This window comes from Egretta garzetta, unplaced genomic scaffold (assembly GCF_000687185.1).
Source record: "Egretta garzetta isolate BGI_Z169 unplaced genomic scaffold, ASM68718v1 scaffold404, whole genome shotgun sequence".
NCBI lineage: Eukaryota > Metazoa > Chordata > Aves > Pelecaniformes > Ardeidae > Egretta > Egretta garzetta.
This window is the reverse complement of record NW_009259323.1, coordinates 1,292,937-1,305,163: the sequence shown is the minus strand read 5'-3', so window position 1 is coordinate 1,305,163 and position 12,227 is coordinate 1,292,937. Positions and strand designations below refer to the sequence as shown.

Sequence of the window (12,227 nt, the reverse complement as noted above, 5' to 3'; positions counted from 1 at the left end):
CGGCGCGGCTGCTGGGGCGGGGGCGCTGGGGAAGGCGTCAGTCTGAGCGGGAGCGGGAGGGGGAAGAGGCAAAAAGTCACAAATTTGAGATTAATTACAAGGCCTGCATTCCGCGCCGGCACGCGACAGCAAGCGGTGCAAAATCCAGAAGGTCAGGGGTGAGTCAGGATTCACATCATCGCTCCAAGGCTTGTATGGAGAACAACAGCCAGAGCGAGATGGGGAAATGCTAAGAGCCATGAGCCACAAGAGGGGTGAACCCTCTGCCTGAGGGCATCAGAAACATCAGGGTCAGGAGCAAGCAAGTCAAGGTGTGGGCTAGTGCAGCAATTACCAGGCACAGCTTTTTTTTGTCCACTACGTGGGTGGTTGGACTGCACAGCCCGACGGCCTCTGTGAGTCGGTGATATTTTTGCAGGAGCAGGCTACCTCCTCATTGCCCTCCCCTGGGTTCATACGCCCCCAACAGAGACCAACCGCCTCACATAACCCAGCACGGCAGTCCCCATCGACCCCTGTTTCAGTTGATTGTATTTCTGGACTTTCCATTTCGTAGGTGGGAGAGTTAGGGGTCAACCAGATTGTGGTTTAAATCTTGCCCTGAAAGGTTCTACTCTCAAATGGATGGAGCAGGAGATAGTTAATTTGGTTTATTCAGATGCTTTCTGATCTTTCCTGCAGCTGTAACTATTGGTTACAAACCCATAGTTTTTATGGCAATTAATTCTCTAGCTGAGGCAAATATGACCACTTCCAAGCACTCCTGCCAAGCCCCTCCCACACACATAAGAGAATCGCAATTTTCAGGTCCAATGTCTTGGGATCTCCATGGCCCAGCAGCAATGTTAAGCTGGGAATATCCCCTCTCTGGCAGTACACAGTCCTTGTATTTAATCCAGATAATTTGTGAGATAGCATATATTAAACCTGGCACTGGCTTTTATTAGTCCCCAGTGCAATTCTAGGAAGGGATTCCACATTTCAAGGCAAAAAAGAAGCACTTCTACTGCCAGCAATTAACAAACGGTGGATGTTTGAGCCTTGATGTGCCAGAGGCCAGCTCTTATTAGATGAGTTTCCAGGAAGGATGCAGAAGAGGCAACCTAAGTGAATGTAGCCCATCACGTGCCCCATAATTTATGACATGAATTCAACTCCACAAATGATGCTTTGGATCCTTCCCAGGAAGAAGTGCTCTGTATGATAATGTTATAGAGGCTTTTGCAGGTCCAGCCCGAGTCCTCCACTGAGCCCCACTGCAGTCTCTTTGTTGAATTACTAATAGCCCACAAATTACACATCGCATTGCCTCGCTCACACAGTGGTGAGCCCTAAGGACATATTTTGTCTAGCCTGCTCACTGCACACTGAGCATCCTTCGCAGCCATTCCACACTAGTGATTTTTACATCTCAAAATACTGCTAGGAGCACAATTTCCCACTCAGGCTCCAGATGGTACCCAGGAGATGCTGAATGCGAGTGCTTAAAAAGAGTCACACATGGTCAGGAAGAATTCAGACCAGGAAATCCCCGCTTCCCTCCTGTGGCCAGATATTCCAGCTTCTACAAGAAAAGTGTTTGGACATTAGCTCTGACTTTCACTTGCACATATTTCAACATTTGCACCTTGCCTGTTCTACTGCAGGGTCAGACAAGACCTAAGACTCAGAAATAAGCTGGGGCCTGAAAATTAAAAGCCTCTGTCTCCCTCTGTCAGGCAGGCACCTGTGCCGAGCCCTCTGCTAGCCAGGGGAGGAGAGAGAACGTCATCATTTTTTGCTGGGCAGCAGGACTGTGTTGGCGAATTAAGCATGCCCTCAATTCTATAGGGAATGGTAAGTAATTTACGCCCTAAGGAGCAGGGGGTTGCTGCATGCAGGGAGGAGAGGGAACTGGGCTGTGCATTCAGGTCACATTCAATGGGGGCTGTCAAATCTCTTCCATCTAAACCGCTTCATCACACTATTATTATTTACCAAGCCCAGTTTGTGCTTGGGGAGTTCACAAATGGAAAGAGAAGAGGTCCAAGCCCTATGGTGCTCACCCCATGGCAGCAGGACCACCAAAGCCCAGCAGAACTGGAGGTTCCCTGAACTCCCTCCATCAGGCAGAGGCACAGGGAGCTGCACAGATCCTTGGGCTCAGGGGCTGGAGGCTGTGGGGAAGGTGGGACTCGAGGAGGACCTTGGGGAGCGAGGGGGGTCACTGCACAGATGCAGAGAGATTGATCTAGGCGCAAAGCCAGCGAGGCAGAGGACAGCTGTTGGGAAAATCTGGGCAATGACAGGAGTCAAAGGGAATAGTGGTGAAAGGGGATGAGGTTTGAAGGTCAGGATTCAAGAGCTCTCTGGTCTCCTGGGGGCCGAGAGAAGCAGAGCCTCGCATTCACCTGTGTCGAGGCACCAGTGCTCGAGCACTACATGCCAGTCCTGGTGGCCACCACAGCCCAGGTACTAACGGAGGGAGCAGCAACCTGCCCTGTGTGGCCCCCAGAGAGGGGCTGGCTCCCTGCAGAGGCCCCAGGAGAGCCCAGGAGCCCATCTGGGGGCAGCTGCCTCCATGGCTAAAGCCAGGAGGAGGGTGTGGGTCTGCACGCAGGGCAGGAGGGATGTCTCCTCCCTGATAGCCTGCAGCCACCCCCCCAGGCTGGAGCGATTCCACTGCAGCATGTGCAGGGAGCAGCAAGACAGCCGGCAGTGCTCAGACACACCTCAGGCACAGGATGCGGCCTTTCACAAACACTTTTAGATATCACCTCTGGGCAGTCATCTGAGAGGGACTGCTGCTCTTTGGGCTGTATTTCCAATGGGCAACTGGCCCTGGCAGCCCAGGGGTACTAACACAGTCACCTGGGGACAGCCAAGCCCAAAACATCTATAGGTATCACCCTTCACCTCCGTTTCTATTGCTGTCATCTGCTGGGGTAAAGGTAGAAAATGCAAAACATGATGATTTTCCAAAACTTCCAACCAAAAGAAAAGCTGCAACTAAATGCAAATGGATGAGGTTTGTTAGCTTGCTTCCGAAGGCCGAGCCCTGCCCTGTGGCATTTCCCCAAGGACCGCTCTCAGGGCGGGCACACAGGAGCCGAGCAGGGAGACTCTGAACTGAAAGTTCAAGGTACTCTCCCTAGAGCTGAAACCCTGAAGCTTTGCAACAGCTTCACATCCTCCACAGAGCCAGCATGGGGGCCAGCCCACAGAGGTCAGGAATTACATACCTCCTCCAGACAAAATAGATGTGCTGCAGACATCCCAAGCCAACGTCAACCAGATTGTGCCCACGTATAAACCCATTCCTGTCTTAACCAGCAACAGGACTCAAAACAGGAGCCTCCAGAGCTGACAAACACGAAGCCTAATGCACAGCGCTGGTCTCTGCAGGAGGCTGGTGTGCCCCATGTGTCACGCACCGAGGGGTGTGCAGGATTGGGTGACTATTGGTGACGCTGGGCTAGCGCATGAGAAGCAGAGTACTACCTTCTTTATTTCTGCAACTTTCTCAGATTGGATCACTGTGAGAAGTCAATACGCCTTTTAATATCCTTTGCTTCACACCATCTGAGGGATAATAGTAACACTCAAAAGGAAATGGCTCTGGAGATAAGTGAAATTCAGTCTTTACATCCTTTTAAAATCTCTCAGGGGGCAGAGGCCAAGTGGGGAGATGCCCAACAGAATCATCTAAACAGGGTGGACACACTGGGCTGCTTGTAGTCCGTCTCCATCTGCTTTGATTATTTTTTTTTTTTAAAGGGTGTTAAACCATGGAGAAAGCTGTGCATTTACAGCTATGAAAGCAGATACTCTGTGGCAGGTCCCCACAGTGCCGGGCACTAGCTGTGAACATGCAGGTACCAGTTTGGGGACGCCGAGGAGCGGTGCGATGCTGCCGTGGCAGCGGGGTTGGCTGTGGGATGCCTGGGCACCAACAGGGTCCCGCTGCTGGGGGGAGCGGCTTCACACCACGCTAATGAATTAATTTCACAGGAGCGAGCCCAGGTCCTGCCGGCGCAGCACACACGTTGAGCCCACGCTCACCACCACTCACCCTGAGAAGCACCGACACACTCATCTGCTTCACGCCAGACTTCCCTGCCCTTCACACAGACGCTGGTTTTCCCAACACCAGGGCTGCCTCCTGCACCAACCCAGAGCCTAACACGTAGCTGCCCAAAACATCACCTCCCAAAGCACCTGAGACAACACAGCTGCTCCACAGCAACCTGTGGGCTCTTCTGAGGTTGAGGCAGGACAGAAACCTGCTCCTGAGGCTCCTGATTTCTGAGGTGAGGGAGAGGATGAGCCCCAGCTCTGCCCCTGCCATAGGGCAGATGCATGGAGCAGAGAGGTGCTGGTACCATCCCTCCAGGCTGCTCCGAGAGCCCCCCCCACCCCGCCCCAATGCTTGCATGCCTACAGTCCCCCTCAGCTTTCACCTGGCCGTGCCCAGGGAAGCCACCTCACAGACCTCCCATTAAGAAACGATGCATGGCATGTCCCTTCCCGGACCAAAGCCTGGCTCCCAGCTGGCCCATGAGATGTAAGGCTTTTCCTACATCTCAATACCAAATCCATGCTTTGGCCTTCCTATCCCTTCCCTTCTCAAGGGGAGAGGTACCACACTGCTGGCAGAGGTGGGTCCCCTTCCTACAGTTCCCTGTGTTCACCTCTTTTTGCCTTCGCAGGCTCTCTACATGGTGGCCGTAGCCGAGGGTGCCTGGGCGCATCAGAGGGCTGCAGAGCCCCGCGGGAGAGCTGCATCCCTCAGGGCTCCTGTGGCCTGGGATGGGGAAAGTGAGCAAAAGAAAATGGAGGCCAGAAACTTCTGGAGGCTGAAGAATTTCAAGCCCAGAAATAAGTCTCCCTTCCCTTTAACTGGGCTGGACAAAATTACTCTCTTTGCATTTTCTCTCACCCACTGCAAGAACGACCTGTTGGATGACACCGTTTGGACAGGGGGAGGCACACACCACCCCACAGTGTGCCTGCATGCACGGGAGGGACAGGCTCAGCCTGACCCCCTGCCCTCCTTCTGCACAGCTCGAAACGTGGCATAAACGATGTAGGAAGTGATGCTGGGGCTGACTACGGAGCTTGTGGGTGCCCAGACCCCCTGTGTCGGTCCTGGCTAGCTGGGGCACCAGCTGCTGCCCGTGCCCCTGTGCTCGGCTCCCAGCCAGAGTGGTGGCCTGCGGGCAAGAGCAGCCCTCCTCTCCAGGCTGCCTCTGGAAGACATCGGAGCTGGGCCATTTGGGCCATGCGGGCAGGCCCCGGGGCCATGGCAGCAGAGCCCCTGCCCCGCGGCTGCACCTTGGCACCGGATCAAAGCACCGTGGCCATCCGGAAATGGGGAGCACGGGGCCTGAAAGGTCCCTGGTCACAAGGATCTTTGGCAAAGCTGCTGAAGTACCCTAAGTGTAATGTGAACACAAGCAGCTACTGAGGGTTTAATCTTTGTTTTGGTGCCTTTTTTTTTTTTAAAGAGTAAGCTTAAATAGGGACTGGAAAAAGCCTTCACTCAGCAGGGAAGGAAGAAAGCTTCCCCAAACAGAAGCTCTGTGGAGTCTAAGTTTCCATTTAGAAACCATTAAGGCCAGCATGTTCATACTTGAAAGTTAGACATCCTGTTCCAGGCTCAGCCCGCTAAAATAAGTGACCCAATTTGCAGAGGTGCTGGGCTCCAGTAGCTTCCCTCTGGCCTGGCGGTACCAAATAAAATTGACTCAATTCTTTTTTTTCACAGGAAGAGTTATTATCATCTGAAAGACTCACGTGCTTTTTTTCCCCCCTCTCAGACAAATACATATGTACAGCGAAAAAAGAGTGAATAAGGGACAGCGTTAAAATAAAGATTTCTTTGGTCCCCGGGATTCAAATATCCTGTTCTCTTCAGTAAGTTCCAATGCACACCTAATTACAAAGTGTTAAGAAACATGTTTCTGTGGGACAAAAGCAAACCAAGATCCATCAACAGAGTCTCAAAGTAAATTCCAGTTAATATGAAGGTGACAAGAGGGTATTTAGGGCCTGGTCCAGGGTGCTCTGAAGCACCACATGTCCCCAAATTACACTCTCCGAGCTGACCTTCAGCAAGCCCCACCCAAGTCAGCTTCTGCAGACTAAATGGTGAACTTCATTTCAAATTCAGGTATTCTGAACTTGTCAAACTCTGTATTAAAAGTTTTCATCCCTGATATATGTTCATAGCATATTGTTGGACTTGCAATGAGGGCCCTTGAAGGATCCCTGTATCAACCCATCTTCGCGTGTGTTAAAACCAGCTGCAAACATTAGCACAGCCCATTGCACCCGCAGCACTGGCATGACCTTACAGCGAGGGTTATGGCCATTCCCAAATCACGGCTGCGATGCTGAGCCAGAGACACACTGTCCCTCCTGCCAGTGCAGGGGGTTTCAGATGGCAGGCAGAGCCCCCATGCCCAACCACACCGAGCTCCCTGTGCCCCAGTGCAGACCAGTGCTAGACCTGCTCTCCCACGGTCCCCTCAGAAAGCATCCCGCATGGGGCTGTGCGCCGCGGGTGCCCGGCACATAGCCACGGACGTGGCTGATTATGGCCTGATTAGTCTTAATGACTTCCTCTCTCTAAACGAGCATCCGCAGCTAAGGAAGGAGCGGAAGCTCCTCTCCTCCCATCACAGCATACGACACGCCAAGGTGTTCGGGTAAGCCCTAACGAGGTAACTCTCTGGGGATGGCAACTGCTTTTGCTTTGCTTCCACCTCCCACCCACCTCTGCACCTAGGGTACCCGGATGGGACCTCTGGTACGGCTGTCCCCTGGGTTTCCCTCTCATGCTACCCCCGTGGGACCCTCATCCCTCGAGCACACCCTGAGGACAGCCGGCAGATCCCTGTTGAATCCCTGGCACCAGTCAGAACTGGGCTCAGGCAGGTCCCAGCCATGAAACATCCAAAACCATGGGAGAAGAGCCAGGTGGAAAGCGCAGCCATGGGGGCGCGGGGAGCATCCCTCCAGCAGGGGCAAGTGAAGGTGCTGCCGCAGCAGAGGCTGAAGGTCTTCCTGACACCCCCAGGTTCTCCATGAGGAACCACCTCCTCCACATTGGCTACATCCCTGCTGAAATCTGCCTGTGCTTGGCCCTGGCTGCCTCACTAATGTGCTCCCCTCCTCCTCTTCTGGAAACGTGGCAGGGCCACATTCTCCCATTCTTTGCAGGTATTTTCCTTTTCTTCCACAGGTTGCACTGATGGGGTCCCTCCCACCCCTGTGGCTTCCTTTACAGCAGCAGCTACATCTCTGCTATGGCCAGTTTGGACACTAGCTCCAGCGCCTCTACCTGTGCTGCTCCCGGGGTCCCTCCCAAAAGCAGCAGCAGGGTGCAGCTCTGGAGCCGCGGTCTGTGCATCTGGGCTGGCTGGCTGGCAGGCAGCAGTTGATAATCCAGCCAGAGAGGAGCCAAGCTCAGTCCTTCAACTCCCCTCTCTAATTCCAATGTTGTCCCTTACCATATTAATGGGATGCATTGGAAGGGTCAGCAAGCACAAGTGCACAGCCAAGGGACTCACATGCTCAAGGGAAGGGGGAAAAGTCTTACAGGTGAATAAAGAAACCAAGGAGAGACAAATGTCCTCAGCTGTCCAATCCTAAATGAACTTGACATGTGCTGGGAAGGAGCACTGAGAACATCTGACCCTCCTCAGCCCAGTCCAGGGGATGGGTGACAGCAGGACATGGAATGCTCCAGGGTGGGTGAGGGGAACTGGCTCACCCAGCATCTGTGTATTAAGGCGTAAGTTTCCCCAGGAGATGCACAGGGAGGGGGAATGACTTTATAAAGCATTAATGGGCAGCAGGAAAGGAAGGTAAAGACTATCAGAAATATCAGCTGCCTCCCAGGTCCGTGGAGCAAAGGGATGAGGGTGGGTACAAGGCTGGGTCTGGGGGAAGAAGAGCAGCTCAGCTCCTGGTTACAGCAACTCAACTGGGTGATGACGGCAGGATCACCAGACGGAGATGCCCAAGAAACAAGCTGAGAGGTGAAATCAGATGGAGGGAGATATATTAGGAACAGACACGCAGATTTACACATCGTGAGTGAGGAGGTGACAAACAGGTCTGTGGGATGGGAATCAAACTCTCACAATGAGGGAGTGAAGCGCGATGAGGAGTGGTGGAGAGGGAAGACCCTTCTGGGACTCCGGCTGGCAGGAGGACACGATGGAAGAGATGCTGGAGGTGAAGGGAGGGCAGGGGGACCACCAGTGACAGCAGAGCCGGGGCCGAGCAGACGGACAGGGTCAGGAACAGGCAGGTACCGCATTCAGCGACGGAGCCAGACGTGAAGGGCAAGTTTCACTACAGTTGTATCTACATTTAGGTTGCCAAAAATACCTTTCACAGATTGGCTGTCTTTAATTAAAAGGATGTCTCCTGTGCTCCTGGCACGATGCAGAGCTCGTCCTGCCACGCAGGGCTCTGCGTGGATGCTCAGGGGGGGGCTTTCCCACAGGGCAGCTCCTCTCTGCCTGCATCCTCCCATGCCCTGCCAGTGCTGGGCAGGTCAGGCAGCGGCACTTCCCCCAAATGCCCCTCCACCGCACAGGCACAGAGCAAAGGAGGAAAACTTCACCCCTTCTGTTTTGGCTTCTCTCCTTCCCTCCAAACGTGGAGAACGCCTTCCTCCTCTCTCCTCCTCCACCTTCCAGTGCAAAGATTTAGCTAATTTCTTCTATGAATAGCACAGGAGTAGCCATAGCAACATCACCCTGCCAACCTCACCACCTCCACTGCCTCCGTGTCCCCAGCACCCCGTTCCTCTCACCCTCCCTCGCACCTCCCCAGGGAACATCTGGGGCTTCAGCCATTTCCCACGAAGCAACCCGCGCTTGGCTTCCCGCCTGCCCCCTCAGTGCTCTCCCTCCTTCCTTCCAGCCATGCCTGCCAGGAACCCAGAAACCCAGCCCGGACCCCACAGCTTCCCCAAGGCTCTTTTGTCCCCTCCCCCCCCACCCCGTCACCCATGCCCCAAGAGCCAGGAGCCCCAAATCCAGCAGCATTCGAAGGCTTGGTGAAGGCTGGTGCTTCCACCAAGATGTGCCACCCTGTGTCCACCTACTCCAGGTAATTCCCCAGTGCACGGGAGGAACTATAGCAAGCAATGTTTGTGCGCAGACAAACACCACCTTGGGTGAAACACTCACTGCTAAAGACAGGCAGGAAGGACCTGTCCCCCTCCTCTACCTGCCTGGCCATAAAATTCCTCTGCTAGCAGGGCAGAGCTCCAGGCACTTGCAGGTGGTCAGGGACTTACTGTGATGTTGCTCTAAACCCCCTCTGCATCCTCCTGACCCCGTGAGAGGGAGAAAGGGGTCATAGGAGCAGGGGGGCAGCAGGACATTGTATTTCTGGCCAAGCAGGGCCAGCAAACCCAGGGCAGCCCCAGAGGTGGAGGGTACTTCCCAACCACATGCCAGGGAACTGCACTGTCCTGGGCCCCTTCCCCAGCCATGAGAGGAGATGCCTGTGCCCCAGCCACCCCAAATGCACATGATAACGCTGGTGACACCCTTGAAAGCCTCATGGGGGCCCCCGCTCTGGACCCTTGAGGTGAACTAAGGCACAGGGCTGGACCTGCCCTGCAGGAGGGAAAGGTGCCGGCTGCTGCCAGACCCTCAGCGCAGGAAGCAGCGCTGGAGAAGGGGCTCGAGCACGGCCAGGCAGCTCAGCACTCCTCTCCTGGGAGCCCGTGGGCGTCACTGTGCAGGGGAGAGGAGGGGTTTGAGCGCTCTGCTCCTCTAGTGCTGCGCATCAGGGATGCTTCCCTGGATCTGGCTGCCATTCCTCCCCCAACGCCGGGAGTCCTCCTCTCACCTCAGTCTGGCAAGGGAGGACTCAAGTCGCCCACCAGCAAGCAAGGGGGGACGAGGAGGGCGCAGGGCCAGCCAGAGGGACGGCAATGGGAACAATGGAGGACAGCAATGACAGCAAGCACACGGAGCAGGGTCTAATGAACTGGGAACGTGGATAGATAAGGGAGAAGAAATGGAAGAGATCTCAGAGGGGAGAAGAAAAGCAGAGCAAAAAGAAATGAGAAACCCAGACCTCAGAGATTTCCTCCCTCCCTATGGTCAGGATTAGGGGTTCTCAGTTACCGGCATTGCCTGAGCGAGCTAATTTGTGTCCTAAAGAAGGGAGGAGGCAGGAGGAGAGAACCGATGGGGCACTGGAGGTGGGAGGAGGTACGGGTGGACGTTGGGACTGTGGCGTGTGTTGTGCAGCACGTGTGGACACATCTCTCATGCCACAGAGCTGTGCACGGAGTCTGCCAGTACACATGATGTCAGAGAACATACATCACCATATGCAACCATGAGCATGTTTCCGATGTCAGAGCATTTGCGCACACGGCCGCACCAGCACACGCAGGTGGTGCGCACTCTCCTCTGCTTGCGTGAAGAAGCAAGGGGAGAAAAAAGGCTTAAATGAGAGGTGGTGAAACTCCCTGGGAGGTGAACAGATCCCTGCTTTCCTGGGGAAGCCTCCTGGCATGCACACCCTTTCCCACCTCTGCTGCTGGAAAGTGCTTCCAGGGACAGGGAGCTCATTTAAAGGGGCAGCCTTGAAAAATGGCAGCCCTGCCTCTAGCCGAGGCTCTCGAGGACACAGAGGCTGCCTTCTCAGCTCCTGCAAAGGGAACCAGCTTCGTATGTGCAGCTTCCAGCCAAATCTATCCAGAGCCCAACATCTCCCAGACTCCCAGAGCCAAACCCACCTGCCTGGGCACAAGCCATGCCCAGCTGTTTCCATTTTACTACTTTTTGTCCCTCTGCCCACCACTGGACTGGGAAGAACATGGATTCCTGACGGCTCAGACACTTTGCACCCTTGGATCGGAAGGGGAGCATTGCTGAGGTATTTGCTGCAAAGCTTTACTCATTGCATGCATTTGCTACACACCAGGGAGCAATCCTGCCTGCTCTGATACAGGCAGCGCACATACCACACACGTCATATTCTACATGCAGACCCTGCTATGCTCACGTAGCCTCGCACACTGGCATCCTCTGTCGCTTGCAATGCTGCCAGGAGATGATTTTTTTTTTTTTTTCCCCATCTTCAGAAAGGCTAAGGACGAGCAGAGATTCCCAACGTGGACTTTCAGAGCAGCCCAAGCCCCAGGGCTCCGTGGCAGCACCACAAAGAGACAATGATTTCTCTTCCACCATTGCAAAAACATGAAAGGCTCCCCTGCCCAGCCTGCCACGGCAGCAGTGCAGCTGGCATCGCTTCCTTCCCAGCCTGCTTGCAATCGCCTTACCAGGAACCCTGGGCCCGACCTTTCATGCAAGCAGGAGTGGAAAGGAAGGAGCAGACATGCCTCGGTTCCCGGCTCCTACCCAGCTCCCCGAGCTTGCTGCTCTGGATGGAGGGAAGGAAAGAGATAGCGAAGGAAAGATGGAAGAATGCTTGCCAGGAATCAGCAGGCGAGAGAGAGCTGATGCTGATTTTGATGTGAAGAGTGGCAGAGAAAGAGACAGAAAGCAGGACCAGGCTGATAGGAAGGTGGCTGGGGTTTTGGGTGCTTTCTGTAAACATCATCTGAGCATATCAGCTTTGAATCTAATTATTTCAACCAGAGCTACAGACTGAGACAGTAATGAAGAAAAAACAGGGGAAGGGAAGAAGAGGGATGTGTTTTCCGAGGGGAAAGGAGGAGAGAATTCCCATTGATTCCCATGTGTCTGCCTGCTACAGCGTCTTGAAATAATAATTAGAAGGATCAATAAGAAATCATGTGAGGTTTGAAGATAATGAATGAAAGAGGCAGAAGCAGCAAATTGAAATGCCCTTCTCTAAAGCAGGGTAAATTGTTTTTCAGGCAGGGTCTAGCCTCCATTTTAATGCTTTCCAAACAGCTCCAACCATTTTCTACGCTGGCTTCTGGGTTCAAAACAAGACTGGTCTCTCCATTTAGGGGGGAGAGACACAACCTGAGAATGGGTCCTGGAGGAGAACACGAATGAAACGAATGTGTGTGGAAAGAAATGGAGACAGTGAAATGGGGCAGAATGCACACAGCATGCCAGCGACCGGAGCAGGGTTATGTAATAATCTTGGGGAGCGGGGACGTAGCAGCAGAGTGAGGAAACCACAACTCAATGGCGAGCGGGTGCCAGTTTGGGAGCGCTGGCAAGTGGCACCGCGAGCCCACGAGGCTGCCCGGCGGGCAGCAGGACCCC

At 54.1% G+C, this 12,227-nt stretch overlaps 1 protein-coding gene across 1 annotated transcript in view; it reads right to left on the bottom strand.

Moving 5' to 3' along the window:
• DLG3 (discs large MAGUK scaffold protein 3) overlaps positions 1-12,227 on the bottom strand; it is an 82,930-nt gene that overhangs the window by 41,612 nt on the left and 29,091 nt on the right. The window lies entirely within an intron of this gene.